General features: G+C 39.6%; 2 non-coding genes across 2 annotated transcripts; one reads left to right on the forward strand and one right to left on the reverse strand.

Annotated features, from left to right (window-relative positions):
* Positions 1-496: 496 nt before the first annotated feature.
* LOC112732048 (small nucleolar RNA R71) lies at positions 497-604 on the reverse strand. The gene has a single exon (XR_003167789.1). It is a non-coding gene; the product is annotated as a small nucleolar RNA R71 (small nucleolar RNA).
* A 13,825-nt stretch (positions 605-14,429) lies between these two features.
* On the forward strand, positions 14,430-14,537 carry LOC112731514 (small nucleolar RNA R71). The gene has a single exon (XR_003167288.1). It is a non-coding gene; the product is annotated as a small nucleolar RNA R71 (small nucleolar RNA).
* The last annotated feature ends 4,028 nt before the right edge of the window (positions 14,538-18,565 follow it).

The raw sequence follows: 18,565 nt of genomic DNA on the forward strand, positions 1-18,565 counted from the left end.
TGAACCTGAAAGGACTTTGAAGAGAAAGCTAAGAGAAGCTAAAGAACAATTCTCTTTAGAGGGCCTAACAGAGCTCTTCAAAGAAGAAGAAACCATGGCAGCCGAAAACAACAATGCCAACAATGCAAGGAAGGTGCTTGGTGACTTTACTGCACCTACTCCTGATTTCTATGGGAGAAGCATCTCAATCCCTGCCATTGGAGCAAACAACTTTGAGCTTAAGCCTCAATTAGTTTCTCTAATGCAACAGAATTGCAAGTTTCATGGACTTCTATTGGAAGATCCTCATCAGTTCTTAGCTGAGTTCTTGCAAATCTGTGACACTGCCAAGACCAATGGGGTTGACCCTGAAGTCTACAGACTTATGCTCTTTCCTTTTGCTGTAAGAGACAGAGCTAGAACATGGTTAGATTCACAACCTAAGAAAAGCCTAAACTCTTGGGAAAAGCTAGTCAATTCCTTCTTGGCAAAGTTCTTTCCACCTCAAAAATTGAGTAAGCTTAGAGTGGAAGTCCAAACCTTTAGACAGAAGGATGGTGAGTCCCTCTATGAAGCTTGGGAGAGATACAAGCAATTGATCAGAAGGTGTCCTTCTGACATGCTTTCAAAATGGAGCATCATAGGAATCTTCTATGATGGTCTGTCTGAACTATCCACTTCCATGTGTAGAGACTTTTCTTGAAGTTAAACGCCAGCTTTTGTGCCAGTTTGGGCGTTTAACTCCAGCTTTTGTGCCAGTTTTGGAGTTAAACGCCAAAATTCTTGAGCTGACTTGGAACGCCTGTTTGGGCCATCAAATCTCGGAAAAAGTATGGACTATTATCTATTGCTGGAAATCTCAGGATGTCTACTTTCCAACGCAATTGAGAACGCGCCAATTGGGCTTCTGTAGCTCCATAAAATCCACTTCGAGTGCAGGGAGGTCAGAATCCAACAGCATCTGCAGTCCTTTTTCAGCCTCTGAATCAGATTTTTGCTCAGGTCCCTCAATTTCAGCCAGAAAATACCTGAAATCACAGAAAAATACACAAACTCATAGTAAAGTCCAGAAGAGTGATTTTTATTTAAAAACTAATAAAAATATAATAAAAACTAATTAAAATGTACTAAAAACATACTAAAAATAATGCCAAAAAGCGTATTGGGATTCATTTTCATAGCTTTAAGGCATAGACACTAATGATCATGTAATAAAGATACAAACATAGATAAACATAAAGCCTAATTTTTGAAAAACAGGAAAATAAAGAACAAGGAAGTTAAAGAACGGGTCCACCTTAGTGATGGCGGCTTGTTCTTCCTCTTGAAGATCTTATGGAGTGCTTGAGCTCCTCAATGTCTCTTCCTTGCCTTTGTTGCTCCTCTCTCATGGTTCTTTGATCTTCTCTAATTTCATGGAGGAGGATGGAATGCTCTTGGTGCTCCACCCTTAGTTGTCCCATGTTGGAACTCAATTCTCCTAGGGAGGTGTTGATTTGCTCCCAATAATTTTGTGGAGGAAGATGCATCCCTTGAGGCATCTCAGGGATTTCATGATGAGGAATTTTCTCATGCTCTTGATGAGGTTCTCTTGTTTGCTCCATCCTTTTCTTAGTGATGGGCTTGTCCTCATCAATGAGAATGTCTCCCTCTATGTCAATTCCAACCGAATTGCAAAGGTGACAAATGAGATGAGGAAAGGCTAACCTTGCCAAAGGAGAGGACTTGTCCGCCACTTTGTAGAGTTCTTGGGATATAACCTCATGAACTTCCACTTCCTCTCCAATCATGATGCTATGGATCATGATAGCCCGGTCTATAGTAGCTTCAGACCGGTTGCTAGTGGGAATGATTGAGCGTTGGATGAACTCCAACCATCCCCTAGCCACAGGCTTGAGGTCATGCCTTCTTAGTTGAATCGGCTTCCCTCTTGAATCTCTCTTCCATTGAGCGCCCTCTTCACATATGTCCATGAGGACTTGGTCCAACCTTTGATCAAAGTTGACCCTTCTAGTGTAGGGGTGTGCATCTCCTTGCATCATGGGCAAGTTGAATGCCAACCTTACATTTTTCAGACTAAAATCTAAGTATTTCCCTCGGACCATTGTAAGCCAATTCTTAGGGTCCGGGTTCACACTTTGATCATGGTTCTTGGTGATCCATGCATTGGCATAGAACTCTTGAACCATTAAGATTCCAACTTGTTGAATGGGGTTGGTGAGAACTTCCCAACCTCTTCTTCGGATCTCATGTCGGATCTCCGGATATTCGTCCTTTTTGAGCTTAAAAGGGACCTTGGGGATCACCTTCTTCTTGGCCACAACTTCATAGAAATGGTCTTGATGCACCTACTGAGAGGAATCTCTCCATCTCCCATGACTCGGAGGTGGAAGCTTTTGCCTTCCCTTTCCTCTTTCTAGAGGTTTCTCCGGCCTTTGGTGCCATAAATGGTTATGGAAAAACAAAAAGCTTTAGCTTTTACCACACCAAACTTAGAAGGTTGCTCGTCCTCGAGCAAAAGAAGAAAGAAGAGAGTAGAAGAAGAAGAAACAGAGGAGATGGAGTGGGCTTTGTGTTTCGGCTGAGTGGTGAAGAGAATGGTGGGATTTGATAGGTGAAGGGTTTTTGGGGAAGAGGTATTGAGGTGATTGGTGAGTGGGTGAAGAAGAGAGAGAGTGGTGGGGTAGGTGGAGATCCTGTGGGGTCCACAGATCCTGAGGTGTCAAGGATATCTCATCCCTGCACCAAGTGGCGTACAAAATGCCCCTTTCTGCCAATCCTGGCGTTAAACGCCAGGCTGCTGCCCATTTCTGGCATTTAACGCCAGCTTTTTGCCCATTCCTGGCGTTAAACGCCAGTTTGGTGCCCTTTTCTGGCATTAAACGCCCAGAATGGTGCCAGACTGGGCGTTTAACGCCCATTCTTCTACCTTTACTGGCGTTTAAATGCCAGTAACTATCTCCTCCAGGGTGTTCTTTTTTTCATTCTGTTTTTAACTTTGTTTTTTCTTTTTCAATTGTTTTTGTGACTTTACATGATCATCAACCTATTGAAAACATAAAATAACAATAGAAAATAGAAATTTAACATAGATAAGTAAAAATTGGGTTGCCTCCCAACAAGCGCTTCTTTAATGTCAATAGCTTGACAGTGGCTCTCATGGAGCCTCACAGATGTTCAAAGCAATGTTGGAACCTCCCAACACCAAACTTAGAGTTTGAATGTGGGGGTTCAACACCAAACTTAAAGTTTGGTTGTGGCCTCCCAACACCAAACTTAGAGTTTGACTATGGGGGCTCTGTTTGACTATGTATTGAGAGAAGCTCTTCATGCTTCCTCTCCATGGTAACAGAGGGATATCCTTGAGCTTTAAACACAAGGGAGTTTTCATTCACTTGAATGATCAATTCTCCTCTGTCAACATCAATCACAGCTTTTGCTGTGGCTAGGAAGGGTCTGCCAAGGATGATGGATTCATCCATACACTTCCCAGTCTCTAGGACTATGAAATCAGCAAGGATGTAATGGTCTTCAACCTTTACCAAGAAGAATTTGAAGTTTGATCCTTTCTTAATAGGCAAGTAACAACTTGAAAGTTTTGAAGTAAATCTTTAATTGAAGCAAGGATTTTTGAAAATGGTAAAAATAAATATAAAATGGAAAGAAATTGATTTTGAAAGAGATATGATTGAAAAGATATGATTTGAAAGAGATTTGATTTTGAAAAATTATGAAAACTTGAAAAAAATGTGAATTAAAAACAAAATCTTCCCTCTAGTGTCATCCTGGCGTTAAACACCAGAATGGGCAAACGCCCAGAATGGTGCCCATTCTGGTGTTTAACGCCCAAATCTCTACCTTTTGGGCGTTAAACGCCCTGCCAGGTACCCTAGCTGGCGTTTAAACGCCAGTTTTCCTTCTTCACTGGGCGTTTTGAAAGCCCAGCTTTTTCTGTTTGATTCCTCTGCTGAATGTTCTGAATCTTCAATTCTCTGTATTATTGACTTGAAAAGACACAATTTTGAAAATATTTTTGAATTTTGAATGATGAGAAACAATAAAAATTCAACTAAGATCAAGTAAACAATGTATGCAAGACACCAAACTTAAATGTTTGTATACTAAGGACTATAACAATGTAAAAATGCATATGAAAAACAACAAAACACACTAAACAAGAGAATTTAAAGATCAGAGCAATGAAATCATCAAGAACAACTTGAAGATCAATGAAGAACAATATGTATAAATTCGAAAAATGCAAGAAGAATAAAAACATACAATTGACACCAAACTTAAAAATTGATACTAGACTCAAACAAGAAACATAAAATATTTTTGATTTTTATGATTTTATAAAAATTTTTTGTGATTTTCGAAAATTATATAGAAAAGAAAATAAACAGAATCAAAACTTTTAATAAGAATTCCAGGAATCATGCAATGTTAGTCTAAAGCTTCAGTCTAAAATTAGACATGTTTGGCCAAGCTTCAGCAGGACATTACATTCAATGGCTAAATTGATGAGAATGAATCAGCTTTTGTGATGGTGGGAACATAACCTTGAAACTCTAGAATTCATTCTTAAAAATTCTAAAAAATACCTAATCTAAGCAACAAGATGAACCGTCAGTTGTCCAAACTCGAACAATCCCCGGCAACGGCGCCAAAAACTTGGTGCACGAAATTGTGATCATCAACAATGGCGCCAAAGACTTGGAGCTCTCAAATGTGAATCACACTTTGTCACAATTCCTCACAACTAACCAGCAAGTGCACTGGGTTGTCCAAGTAATAAACCTTACGTGAGTAAGGGTTGATCCCACAGAGATTGTCGGCTTGAAGCAAGCTATGGTCATCTTGTAAATCTCAGTCAGGCGGATTCAAATGGTTATGGAGTTTAAGGTAATGAAAATAAACATAAAATAAAGATAGAGATACTTATGTAATTCATTGGTGGATTTTAGATAAGCGTATGAAGATGTTTTGTTCCCCTTGAACCTCTGCTTTCCTATTGCCTTCTTCCAATCATTCATACTCCTTTCCATGGCAAGCTTTATGTTGGGCATCACCGTTGTCAATGGCTACATCCCGTCCTCTCAGTGAAAATGGTCCTGATGCTCTGTCACAACATCGGCTAATCAGCTGTCGGTTCTCGATCATGTCGGAATAGGATCCATTGATCCTTTTGCGTCTGTCACACGCCCCACAATCGCGAGTTTGAAGCTCGTCACAGTCATCCCTTCTCAGATCCTACTCGGAATACCACAGACAAGGTTTAGACTTTCCGGATCTCGGGAATGGCTGCCATTAATTCTAGCCTATACCACAAAGGTTCCAATCTTAGATTAGAAACCCAAGAGATACACACTCAATTGAAGGTAGAACGTAGGTGGTTGTCAGGCACACGTTCATAGGTGAGATGATGATGAGTGTCACGGATCATCACATTCATCAAGTTGAAGAACAAGTGATATCTTAGTTTTTAAATAAAAATCACTTTTGTGGGATTTACTATGAGTTTGTGTGTTTTTATGTGATTTCAAGTATTTTCTGGCTGAAATTGAGGGACTTGAGCAAAAATCTGATTCAGAGGCTGAAAAAGGACTGCAGATCCTGTTGGATTCTGACCTTCCTGCACTCAAAGTGGATTTTCTGGAGCTAAAAAAGCCCAATTGGTGCGCTCTTAATTGCGTTGGAAAGTAGACATCCTGGGCTTTCCAGCAATATATAATAGTCCATACTTTACCCGAGATTTGATGGCCCAAACAGGCGTTCTAATTCAGCTCAAGAATTCTGGCGTTTAACTCCAGAACTGGCACAAAAGCTGGAGTTAAACGCCCAAACTGGCATAAAAACTGGCGTTTAACTCCAGGAAATGTCTCTACACATGAAAGCTTCAATGCTCAGCCCAAGCACACACCAAGTGGGCTCCGGAAGTGGATTTTTACAATAAACACCCTAGCTTACTCATTTTCTGTAACCCTAGGTCACTAGTTTACTATAAATACTACTTTCAGTGATTCATCTTGTACCTCATGACACTTTACACGTTTCTTATTGTATTCTCCACGGCATGAGTCTCTAAACCCCATTGTTGGGGGTGAGGAGCTCTGCTGTTCTTCATGAATTAATGCAATTACTACTGTTTTTCATTCTATCATGCTTGCTTCTATTCTAAGATATTCATTCGCACTTCAACCTGATGAATGTGATGATCCGTGACAATCATCATCATTCTCACCTATGAACGCGTGCCTGACAACCACCTCCGTTCTACCTTAGATTGAATGCATATCTCTTAGCCTCATGATTCAAATCAGAGTCTTCGTGGTATAAGCTAGAATCATTGGCGGTCATTCCTAAGATCCGAAACGTCTAAACCTTGTCTGTGGTATTCTGAGTAGGATCTGGGAAGGGATGACTGTGACGAGCTTCAAACTCGCGAGTGTTGGGCGTAGTGACAGACGCAAAAGGATCAATGGATCCTATTCCAACATGATCGAGAACCAACAGATGATTAGCCGTGCGGTGACAGCGCATTTGGAACATTTTCATTGAGAGGACGGGATGTAGCCATTGACAACGGTGATGCCCAACATAAAGCTTGCCATGGAAGGAGTGTTGCGTGCATGAAGAAGAAGACAGTAGGAAAGCAGAGGTTCAGAAGACAAAGCATCTCCAAAGCCTCAACCTGTTCTTCATTACTGCATAACAAGTATTTATTTCATGTTCTTTTACTTTTTACAATTAAATCTGAGAATTATTGATATCCTGACTAAGAGTTACAAGATAACCATAGCTTGCTTCAAGCTGACAATCTCCGTGGGATCAACCCTTACTCACGTAAGGTATTACTTGGACGACCCAGTGCACTTGCTGGTTAGTTGTGCGGAGTTGCAAAAGTGTGATTGTAATTTCGTGCACAAAGTTTTTGGCGCCGTTGCCGGGGATTGTTCGAGTTTGGACAACTGACGGTTTATCTTGTTGCTTAGATTAGGACTAATTTATTTTTGTTGGTTTAGAGTCTTTTATTTGAGTTTAGTTTCATATTTTAAGTTTGGTGTCAATTGCATGCTTTTACTTCCTTTTATTTTTCGAAATTTGCATGTGTTTAGTACTTTCTTGATTTTTTTTTTAAATTTTAAGTTTGGTGTCTTCTTGTTGTTTTTCTTTAAAATTTTCGAAAATTTGTGTTTGGTTTTCTAAAAATTTTAAGTTTGGTGTTCCTTGTGCTTTTATTTACTTAAATTTTTTTTTCAAAAATTTGTTCTTGGTGTTCATCTTGATTTTCAAAGTGTTCTTGGTGTTCGTCTTGACATTCAAAATTTTCTTGTTTGTTTTCATTGTTTTGATTTAAAATTTCTAAGTTTAGAGTCATTTTGTTGTTTTTCTCTTTCCTCATTAAAATTCAAAAATCAAAAAAATATTTTTTCCTTATTTTACTCATTATTGTTGAAATTTTGCATTAATTTAGTCAAAGATTTTCAAAATCATATCTTTTTTTTTTGTCAAGTCAATATTCTAATTTCAAAAATTGATCTTTTCATATCATTTTCAAAATAATTTTCAATCATATCTTTTTAATTACTAATTTCAAAATCTTTTTAATTGATTAATTAATTTAGTTTTCAATTTGCTTTTATTTTCTTTTTGTTTCGAAATTTTATTTTATTTTCCATTTATTTTACCTATTATTTTCAGTTACTTTAAAAAAAAAATAAATAATAATTCATATCAATTCCCTTTTCTCCATCATGGACATAAGTGGAAGTGAACAGTCCAGAAGGACTCTGGGGTCATATGCTAACCCCATTACAGCTGCATATGGGAGTAGCATCTGTATACCTCCCATCAAATCAAGCAGCTTTGAGCTAAACCCTCAGCTCATTATCATGGTGCAGCAAAATTGCTAGTATTCCGGTCTCCCACAGGAAGAACCTACTGAGTTTCTGGCACAGTTCTTACAAATTGCTGACACAGTACGTGATAAAGAAGTGGATCAGGATGTCTACAGATTATTATTGTTTCCATTTGCTGTAAAAGATCAAGCTAAGAGGTGGTTAAATAACCAACCCATATCAAGCATAAAAACATGGAGGCAATTAACAAACAAATTCCTGAATCAATTTTACCCTCCAAGAAGGATGACACAGCTAAGACTGGACATCCAAGGCTTTAAACAAGAAGATCATGAATCCCTTTATAATGCTTGGGAGAGGTACAGAGGGATGCTGAGAAAATGCCCTTCTGAAATGTTTTCAGAGTGGGTACAGTTAGACATCTTTTACTATGGGCTTACAGAAAAAGCTCAGATGTCCCTAGACCACTCAGCTGGTGGATCTATACACATGAGAAAAACAATTGAAGAGGCTCAAGAACTCATAGATACAGTTGCTAGAAATCAACATCTGTACTCAAAGAGTGAGTCCTCCATAAAAAAAGAGGCTATGGCAGTAACTATTAATCCCAATCCTAAAGAACAGATTGTGGAACTTAATCAACAATTACTCCTTATGACAAAACAATTAGCAGAATTCAAAGAGATGCTCCAAGACACTAAAAATGCTAATAAGAATATAGAAGCACAATTGAATCAGACAAGACAGTAGCTATCTAAACAGATAACAGAAGAATTCCAAGCTGTCCAACTAAGGAGCGGGAAGACATTGAATAACTCAGCTCAAAGTAGCAAAAAGTCAAGAAGGGAACAAATGACAGAGAATGACTAAACCACTACCCAAAATCCCTCTGAGGACATCAAGAGCCCAGAGAGGAATAACTATGGCATTCAAACGCCAAAAAAGGGGAAAAGTTGGCGTTAAACGCCTATTCCTTGTCCAGTTCTGGCGTTCAAACGCCAGAAAAGGGTGGGAAGCTGGCGTTAAACGCCCATCCAGCACCCAATCCTGGCGATCAAACGCCAATGAGGGATCAGACACCTGCAAGCGCTGATAGTAACCCCTCTAAGAAGGCTTCTCCAACCACTCCTGTAGGGAATAAACCTGCAGCAACTAAGGTTGAAGAATATAAAGCCAAGATGCCTTATCCTCAGAAACTCCGCCAAGAAGAATAGGATAAACAATTTGCCCACTTTGCAGACTATCTCAGGACTCTTGAAATAAAGATTCCATTTGCATAGGCACTTGAGCAAATACCCTCTTATGCAAAGTTCATGAAAGAGATCTTAAGTCATAAGAAGGATTGGAGAGAAACTGAAAAAGTGTTTCTCACTGAAGAATGCAGTGCAGTCATTCTGAAAAGCTTACCAGAGAAGCTTCAAGATGCAGGAAGCTTTATGATACCATGCACATTAGAGGGTGCCTGTACCAAGACAGCCCTATGTGACCTTGGAGCAAGTATCAATCTAATACCTGCATCCAATATCAGAAAGCTTGGGTTGACTGAAGAAGTCAAAACAACCCGGATATGTCTTCAACTTACTGATGGCTCCATTAAATATCCATCAGGCATCATTGAAGACATGATTGTCAAGGTTGGGCCATTTGCCTTTCCCACTGACTTTGTAGTGCTGGAAATGGAGGAGCACAAGAGTGCAACTCTCATTCTAGGAAGACCTTTCCTAGCAACTGGACGAACTCTTATTGATGTACAAAAAGGGGAAGTGACCCTGAGAGTCAATGAAGATGAGTTCAAGTTAAATGCTGTCAAAGCTATGCAGCATCCAGACACATCAAATGACTGCATGAGCACTGATATTATTGACTCTTTAGTGGAAGAGACCAATATGACTGAGAGTCTTGAATCAGAGCTAGAAGAGATCTTTAAAGATGTTCAGCCTGATCTGGAGGAATCAGAGAAAATAAAAGTACCTCTGAAAATCCCTCAGGAAGAGGAGAAACCTCCTAAACCTGAGCTCAAACCACTACCACCATCCCTGAAATACATATTTTTGGGAGAGGGTGACACTTTTCCAGTAATCATAAGCTTTGCTTTAAATCCACAGGAAGAGAAAGCACTAATTCAAGTGCTAAGGACACACAAGACAGCTCTTGGATGGTCCATAAGTGACCTTAAGGGCATTAGCCCAGCAAGATGTATGCACAAGATCCTATTACATCCCTGCTGATTTCATAATCCTAGAAACTGGGAAGTGTATGGATGAATCCATCATCCTTGGCAGACCCTTCCTAGCCACAGCAAAAGTTGTGATTGATGTTGATAGAGGAGAATTGATCATTCAAGTGAATGAAGACTCCCTTGTGTCTAAAGCTCAAGGATATCCCTCTGTCACCATGGAGAGGAAGCATGAAGAGCTTCTCTCAATACAGAGTCAAACAGAGCCCCCACAGTCAAACTCTAAGTTTGGTGTTAGAAGGCCACAACCAAACTTTAAGTTTGGTGTTGAACCCCCACATTCAAACTCTAAGTTTGGTGTTGGGAGGTTCCAACATTGCTCTGAACATCTGTGAGGCTCCATGAGAGCCACTGTCAAGCTATTGACATTAAAGAAGCGCTTGTTGGGAGGCAACCCAATCTTTAATTATCTATGTTAAATTTCTATTTTCTTTTGTTATTTTATATTTTCTGTAGGTTGATGATCATGTGAAGTCAGAAAAACAATTGAAAAAACAAAAACAAAGTGAAAAACAGAATGAAAAATAGAACACCTTGGAGGAGACAGTTACTGGCGTTTGAACGCCAGTAAAGGTAGCAGAATGGGCGTTAAACGCCCAGTCTGGCACCATTCTGGGCGTTTAACGCCAGAAATGGGCACCAGACTGGCGTTTAACGCCAGGAATGGGCAAGAAACTGGTGTTAAATGCCAGAAATGGGCAGCAGCCTAGCGTTTAACGCCAGGATTGGCAGAAAGGAGCGTTTTGCACGCCACTTAGTACAGGGATGAGACATCCTTGACACCTCAGGATCTGTGGACCCCACAGGATTCCCACCTACCCCACCACTCTCTTTCTTCTTCACCCATTCACCAATCACCTCAATACCTCTTCCCCAAAAACCCCTCACCTATCAAATCCCACCATTCTCTTCACCACTCACATCCATCCTTAATAAAACCCCACCTACCTCACCAATCAAATTCAAACCACTTTCCCTCCCAAACCCACCCTCTATAGCCGAACCATACACACCCCTCTCACTCCTATATAAACTCATCTTCACTCCTTCATTTTCACGCAACCTAAACACCACTTCTCCCCCTTGGCCAAAACACAAAGCCCACTTCATCTCCTCTATTTCTTCTTCATCTACTCTCTTCTTTCTTCTTTTACTCGAGGACGAGCAACCTTCTAAGTTTGGTGTGGTAAAATCTAAAGCTTTTTGTTTTTCCATAACCATTTATGGCACCAAATGCCGGAGAAACCTCTAGAAAGAGGAAAGGGAAGGCAAAAGCTTCCACCTCCGAATCATGGGAGATGGAGAGATTCCTCTCAAGGGTGCATCAAGACCACTTATATGAAGTTGTGGCCAAGAAGAAGGTGATCATCGAGGTCCCTTTTAAGCTCAAAAATGGCGAATATCCGGAGATCCGACATGAGATCCGAAGAAGAGGTTGGGAAGTTCTCACCAACCCCATTCAACAAGTCGGAATCTTAATGGTTCAAGAGTTCTATGCCAATGCATGGATCACCAAGAACCATGATCAAAGTGTGAATCCAGACCCCAAGAATTGGCTTACAATGGTCCCAGGAAAATACTTGGAGTTTAGTCCAGAAAATGTAAGGTTGGCATTCAACTTGCCCATGATGCAAGGAGATGCACACCCCTACACTAGAAGGGTCAACTTTGATCAAAGGTTGGACCAAGTACTCATGGACATATGTGAAGAGGGCGCTCAATGGAAGAGAGATTCAAGAGGGAAGCCGGTTCAACTAAGAAGGCATGACCTCAAGCCCGTGGCTAGGGGATGGTTGGAGTTCATCCAACGCTCAATCATTCCCACTAGCAACCGGTCCAAAGCTACTATAGACCGGGCTATCATGATACATAGCATCATGATTGGAGAGGAAGTGAAAGTTCATGAGGTTATATCCCAAGAACTCTACAAGGTGGCGGAAAAGTCCTCTCCTTTGGCAAGGTTAGCCTTTCCTCATCTCATTTATCACCTTTGTAATTCAGTTGGAATTGACATAGAGGGAGACATTCTCATTGATGAGGACAAGCCCATCACTAAGAAAAGGATGGAGCAAACAAGAGAACCTCATCAAGAGCATAAGGAAATTTCTCATCATGAAATCCCTGAGATGCCTCAAGGGATGCATCTTCCTCCATAAAACTATTGGGAGCAAATCAACATCTCCCTAGGAGAATTAAGTTCCAACATGGGACAACTAAGGGTGGAGCACCAAGAGAAATCCATCCTCCTCCATGAAATTAGAGAAGATCAAAGAACCATGAGAGAGGAGCAACAAAGGCAAGGAAGAGACATTGAGGAGATCAAGCACTCCATAAGATCTTCAAAGGATAAAGTGAGATGCCAAAACTGTTCAGAAGCAAAAAGCTAAAAGCCCCGCACATCTAATTAATACTGATCTTCATAGATATTTTTGGAATTCATTGTACATTCTCTTCTTTTTATCCTATTTGATTTTCAGTTGCTTGGGGACCAGCAACAATTTAAGTTTGGTGTTGTGATGAGCGGATAATTTTTACGCTTTTTGGCATTGTTTTTAGTATGTTTTTAGTATATTTTAATTAGTTTTTATTATATTTTTATTAGTTTTTATTTAAAAATCACTCTTCTAGACTTTACTATGAGTTTGTGTGTTTTTCTGTGATTTCAGGTATTTTCTGGCTGAAATTGAGGGACCTGAGCAAAAATCTGATTCAGAGGCTGAAAAAGGACTGCAGATGCTGTTGGATTCTGACCTCCCTGCACTCAAAGTGGATTTTCTGGAGCTACAGAAGCCCAATTGGCGCGCTTTTAATTGCGTTAAACAGTAGACATCCTGGGCTTTCCAGCAATATATAATAGTCTATACTTTTCCTGAGATTTGATGGCCCAAACAGGCGTTCCAAGTCAGCTCAAGAATTCTGGCGTTTAACTCCAAAACTGGCACAAAAGCTGGAGTTAAACACCCAAACTGGCACAAAAGCTGGCGTTTAACTCCAAGAAAAGTCTCTACACATGAAAGCTTCAATTCTCAACACAAGCACACACCAAGTGGGCCCGGAAGAAGATTTCTGCATTAATTACTGATTTCTGTAACCCTAGGCTACTAGTTCTCTATAAATAGGACCTGTTGCTATCGTATTTTCATCTTGAAATTATCTTTTGTTCATCTTTGGACGTGTAGTTCTTAGATCATGGATGCTAGCCTCACGGCCATGCCTAGACCTTGTTCTTATGTATTTTCAATGGTGGAGTTTCTACACACCATAGATTAAGGTGTGGAGCTCTGCTGTTCCTCATGAATTAATGCAATTACTACTATTTTTCTATTCAATTCACGCCTACTTCTTCTCTAAGATATCACTTGTTCTTCAAGTTGATGAATGTGATGATCCGTGACACTCATCATCATTCTCACCTATGAATGAGTGCCTGACAACCACCTCCGTTCTACCTTCGATTGAGTGTGTATCTCTTGGGTTTCTAATCTAAGATTGGAACCTTCGTGGTATAGGCTAGAATTAATGGCAGCCATTCCTGAGATCTGGAAAGTCTAAACCTTGTCTGTGGTATTCCGAGTAGGATCTGGGAAGGGATGACTATGACGAGCTTCAAACTCGCGATTGTGGGGCGTGTGATAGACGCAAAAAGGATCAATGGATCCTATTCCGACATGATCGAGAACCGACAGCTGATTAGCTGATGTTGTGACAGAGCATCAGGACCATTTCCACTGAGAGGATGGGATGTAGCCATTGACAACGGTGATGCCCAACATAAAGCTTGCCATGGAAAGGAGTTGTGATGAGCGGATAATTTATACGCTTTTTGGCATTGTTTTTAGTATGTTTTTAGTACATTTTAGTTAGTTTTTATTATGTTTTTATTAGTTTTTAAATAAAAATCACTTTTTTGGGCTTTACTATGAGTTTGTGTGTTTTTCTGGGATTTCAGGTATTTTCTGGCTGAAATTGAGGGACCTGAGCAAAAATCTGATTCAGAGGCTGAAAAAGGACTACAGTTGCTGTTGGATTCTGACCTCCCTGCACTCAAAGTAGCTTTTCTGGAGCTACAGAAGCCCAATTAGCGCGCTCTCAATTGCGTTGGAAAGTAGACATCTTAGGCTTTCCAGCAATATATAATAGTCCATACTTTGCCTGAGATTTGATGGCTCAAACAGGCGTTCCAAGTCATCTCAAGAATTCAGGCGTTTAACTCCAAAACTGGCACAAAAGCTGGAGTTAAACGCCTAAACTGGCACAAAAGCTGGCGTTTAACTCCAAGAAAAGTCTATACACATGGAAGTGGATAGTTCAGACAGACCATCATAGAAGATTCCTATGATGCTCCATTTTGAAAGCATGTCAGAAGGGCACCTTCTGATCAATTGCTTGTATCTCTCCCAAGCTTCATAGAGGGACTCACCATCCTTCTGTCTAAAGGTTTAGACTTCCACTCTAAGCTTACTCAATTTTTGAGGTGGAAAGAACTTTGCCAAGAAGGCATTAACTAGCTTTTCCCAAGAGTTCAGGCTTTCCTTAGGTTGTGAATCCAACCATGTTCTAGCTCTGTCTCTTACAGCAAAAGGAAAGAGCATAAGTCTGTAGACTTCAGGGTCAACCCCATTGGTCTTGGCAGTGTCACAGATTTGCAAGAACTCAGCTAAGAACTAATGAGGATCTTCCAATAGAAATCCATGAAACTTGCAATTCTATTGCATTAGAGAAACTAATTGAGGTTTAAGCTCAAAGTTGTTTGCTCCAATGGCAAGGATTGAGATGCTTCTCCCATAGAAATCAGGAGTAGGTGCAGTAAAGTCACCAAGCACCTTCCTTGCATTGTTGGCATTGTTGTTATCGGCTGCCATGGTTTCTTCTTCTTTGAAGAGCTCTGTTAGGCCCTCTAAAGAGAATTGTTCTTTAGCTTCTCTTAGCTTTCTCTTCAAGGTCCTTTCAGGTTCAGGATCAGCTTGAACAATTATGTCTTTATCTTTGTTCTTGCTCATATGAAAGAGAAGATAACAAGAAAGTAGGGAATCCTCTATGTCACAGTATAGAGATTCATTGAGGTGTCAGAGGAAAAGAAGACTAGAAGGAGGAGGTAGATGGAGGATAATTCGAACATATAAAGAAAGAGGGAGTTCGAATTGTACCTTGAGGAGGAGTCTTAGTCCCTTAAATAGAAGGATGTGAGAAGAGGGGAAGAATTTTCGAAAATTAATTAAAAGATTTTAAAAAGAAATTTGAAAATTTGATTGAGAATTTCAAAAACTAAGATTGGGAAAGAAATAAAGTGATTTTTGAAAAAGATTTTGAAATTAGAAAAAGATATGATTGAAAAAAATTAATTTTGAAAAAGATGTGATTGAAAAGATATGTTTAAAAAGAGATGATTGAAAATCAATTTAGAAAAAGAAGAATTTTTTTTTTAAATTAAAGTTGATTACTTGACTATCAAGAAATTAAAAGATATGATTTTAAAATTTAAAGTTTGATCCTTTCTTAATAGGCAAGTAACAACTTGAAAGTTTTGAAGTAAATCTTTAATTGAAGCAAGGATTTTTGAAAATGGTAAAAATAAATATAAAATGGAAAGAAATTGATTTTGAAAGAGATATGATTGAAAAGATATGATTTGAAAAAGATTTGATTTTGAAAAAACATAAAAACTTGAAAAAAATGTGAATTAAAAACAAAATCTTCCCTCTTGTGTCATCCTGGCGTTAAACGCCCAGAATGGTGACCATTCTGGCATTTAACGCCCAAAACTCTACCTTTTTGGGCGTTAAACACCCAGCCAGGTACCCTGGTTGGCGTTTAAACGCCAGTTTTCCTTCTTCACTGGGCGTTTTGAACGCCCAGCTTTTTCTGTTTGATTCCTCTGCTGAATGTTCTGAATCTTCAATTCTCTGTATTATTGACTTGAAAAGACATAGTTTAAAAATATTTTTTTGAATTTTTGATGATGAGAAACAATCAAAATACAACTAATCTTAGGAAACTCAAATCAAATAATGCATGCAGGATACCAAACTTAAAAATTTTCATATAAGAGGCACTAACAAATTGAGAATGCATATGAGAAACAATAAAACACACAAAACAAGAGAATTTAAAGATCAGAGCAATGAAATCATCAAGAACAACTTGAAGATCAATGAAGAACAATATGTATAAATTCGAAAAATGCAAGAAGAAGAAAGTCATGCAATTGACACCAAACTTAAAAATTGATACTAGACTCAAACAAAAAACATAAAATATTTTTGGTTTTTATAGTTTTATAAATTTTTTTGTGATTTTCGAAACTTATATGGAAGAGAAAATAAAGAGATTCAAAAATTTTAATAAGAATTCCAGGAATCATGCAATGTTAGTCTAAAGCTTCAGTCTAAAAAGATTAGACATGTTTGGCCAAACTTCAGCAGGACATTACATTCAACAGCTAAATTGATGAGAATCAATCAGCTTTTGTGATGATAAGAACATCACCTTGAAACTCTAGAAATCATTCTTAAAAGTTCTGAAAAGTACCTAATCTAAGCAACAAGATGAACCGTCAGTTGGCCAAACTCGAACAATCCTCGGCAACAGTGCCAAAAACTTGGTGCACGAAATTGTGATCATCAACAATGGCGCCAAAGACTTGGAGCTCTCAAATGTGAATCACACTTTGTCACAATTCCGCACAACTAACCAGCAAGTGCACTGGGTCGTCCAAGTAATAAACCTTACGTGAGTAAGGGTCGATCCCACGGAGATTGTCGGCTTGAAGCAAGCTATGGTCATCTTGTAAATCTCAGTCAGGCAGATTCAAATGGTTATGGAGTTTAAGGTAACGAAAATAAACATAAAATAAAGATAGAGATACTTATGTAATTCATTGGTGGATTTCAGATAAGCGTATGAAGATGCTTTGTTCCCCTTGAACCTCTGCTTTCCTATTGCCTTCTTCCAATCATTCATACTCCTTTCCATGGCAAGCTTTATGTTGGGCACCACCATTGTCAATGGCTACATCCCGTTCTCTCAAAGAAAATGGTCCTGATGCTCTGTCACAACATCGGCTAATCAGCTGTCGGTTCTCGATCATGTCGGAATAGGATCCATTGATCCTTTTGCATCTGTCACATGCCCCACAATCGCGAGTTTGAAGCTCGTCACAGTCATCCCTTCCCAGATCCTACTCGGAATACCACAGACAAGGTTTAGACTTTCCGGATCTCAAGAATGGCTGCCATTAATTCTAGCCTATACCATGAAGGTTCCAATCTTAGATTAGAAACCCAAGAGATACATACTCAATCGAAGGTAGAACGGAGGTGGTTGTCAGGCACACGTTCATAGGTGAGAATGATGATGAGTGTCACGGATCATCACATTCATCAAGTTGAAGAACAAGTTGGGCCATTTGCCTTTCCCACTAACTTTGTAGTGCTAGAAATGGAGGAGCATAAGAGTGCAACTCTGATTCTAGGAAGACCTTTCCTAGCAACTGGATGAACTCTCATTGATGTCCAAAAAGGGGAAGTGACCCTGAGAGTCAATGAGAATGAGTTCAAGTTAAATGTTGTCAAAGCTATGCAGCATCCAGACACGTCAAATGACTGCATGAGCGTTGATATTATTGACTCCCTGGTGGAAGAGGTCAATATGACTGAAAGTCTTGAATCAGAGCTAGAGGACATCTTTAAAGATGTTCAGCCTGATCTGGAGGAACCAGAGGAAATAAAAGAACATCTGAAAATCCCTCAGGAAGAGGAGAAACCTCCTAAACCAGAGCTCAAACCACTACCACCATCCCTAAAATATGCATTTCTGGGAGAGGGTGACACTTTTCCAGTGATCATAAGCTTTGCTTTAAATCCACAGGAAGAGAAAGCACTAATTCAAGTGCTAAGGACACACAAGACAGCTCTTGGGTGGTCCATAAGTGACCTTAAGGGTATTAGCCCAGCAAGATGCATGCACAAGATCCTATTGGAGGATGATGCTAAGCCAGTGGTTCAACCACAAAGGCGGCTAAATCCAGCCATGAAAGAAGTGGTGCAGAAAGAGGTCACTAAGTTACTAGAGACTGGGATTATTTATCCTATTTCTGATAGCCCCTGGGTGAGCCTTGTCCACGTTGTCCCCAAGAAGGGAGGCATGACAGTGGTTCATAATGAAAAGAATGAACTGGTTCCTACAAGAACAGTTACAGGGTGGCGTATGTGTATTGACTACAGAAATCTCAATACAGCCACCCGAAAGGATCACTTTCCTTTACCATTCATAGACCAGATGCTAGAGCGACTAGCAGGTCATGAATATTACTGCTTTTTGAATGGCTATTCAGGTTACAACCAAATTATAGTGGATCCTCAGGACCAAGAGAAAACAGCACTCACATGTCCTTTTGGAGTATTTGCCTACAGAAGGATGCCCTTTGGTCTATGCAATGCACCTGCAACCTTTTAGAGATGCATGCTCTCTATCTTCTCTGATATGGTAG

The sequence above is a fragment of the Arachis hypogaea genome, chromosome 12 (assembly GCF_003086295.3).
Source record: "Arachis hypogaea cultivar Tifrunner chromosome 12, arahy.Tifrunner.gnm2.J5K5, whole genome shotgun sequence".
Lineage (NCBI taxonomy): Eukaryota > Viridiplantae > Streptophyta > Magnoliopsida > Fabales > Fabaceae > Arachis > Arachis hypogaea.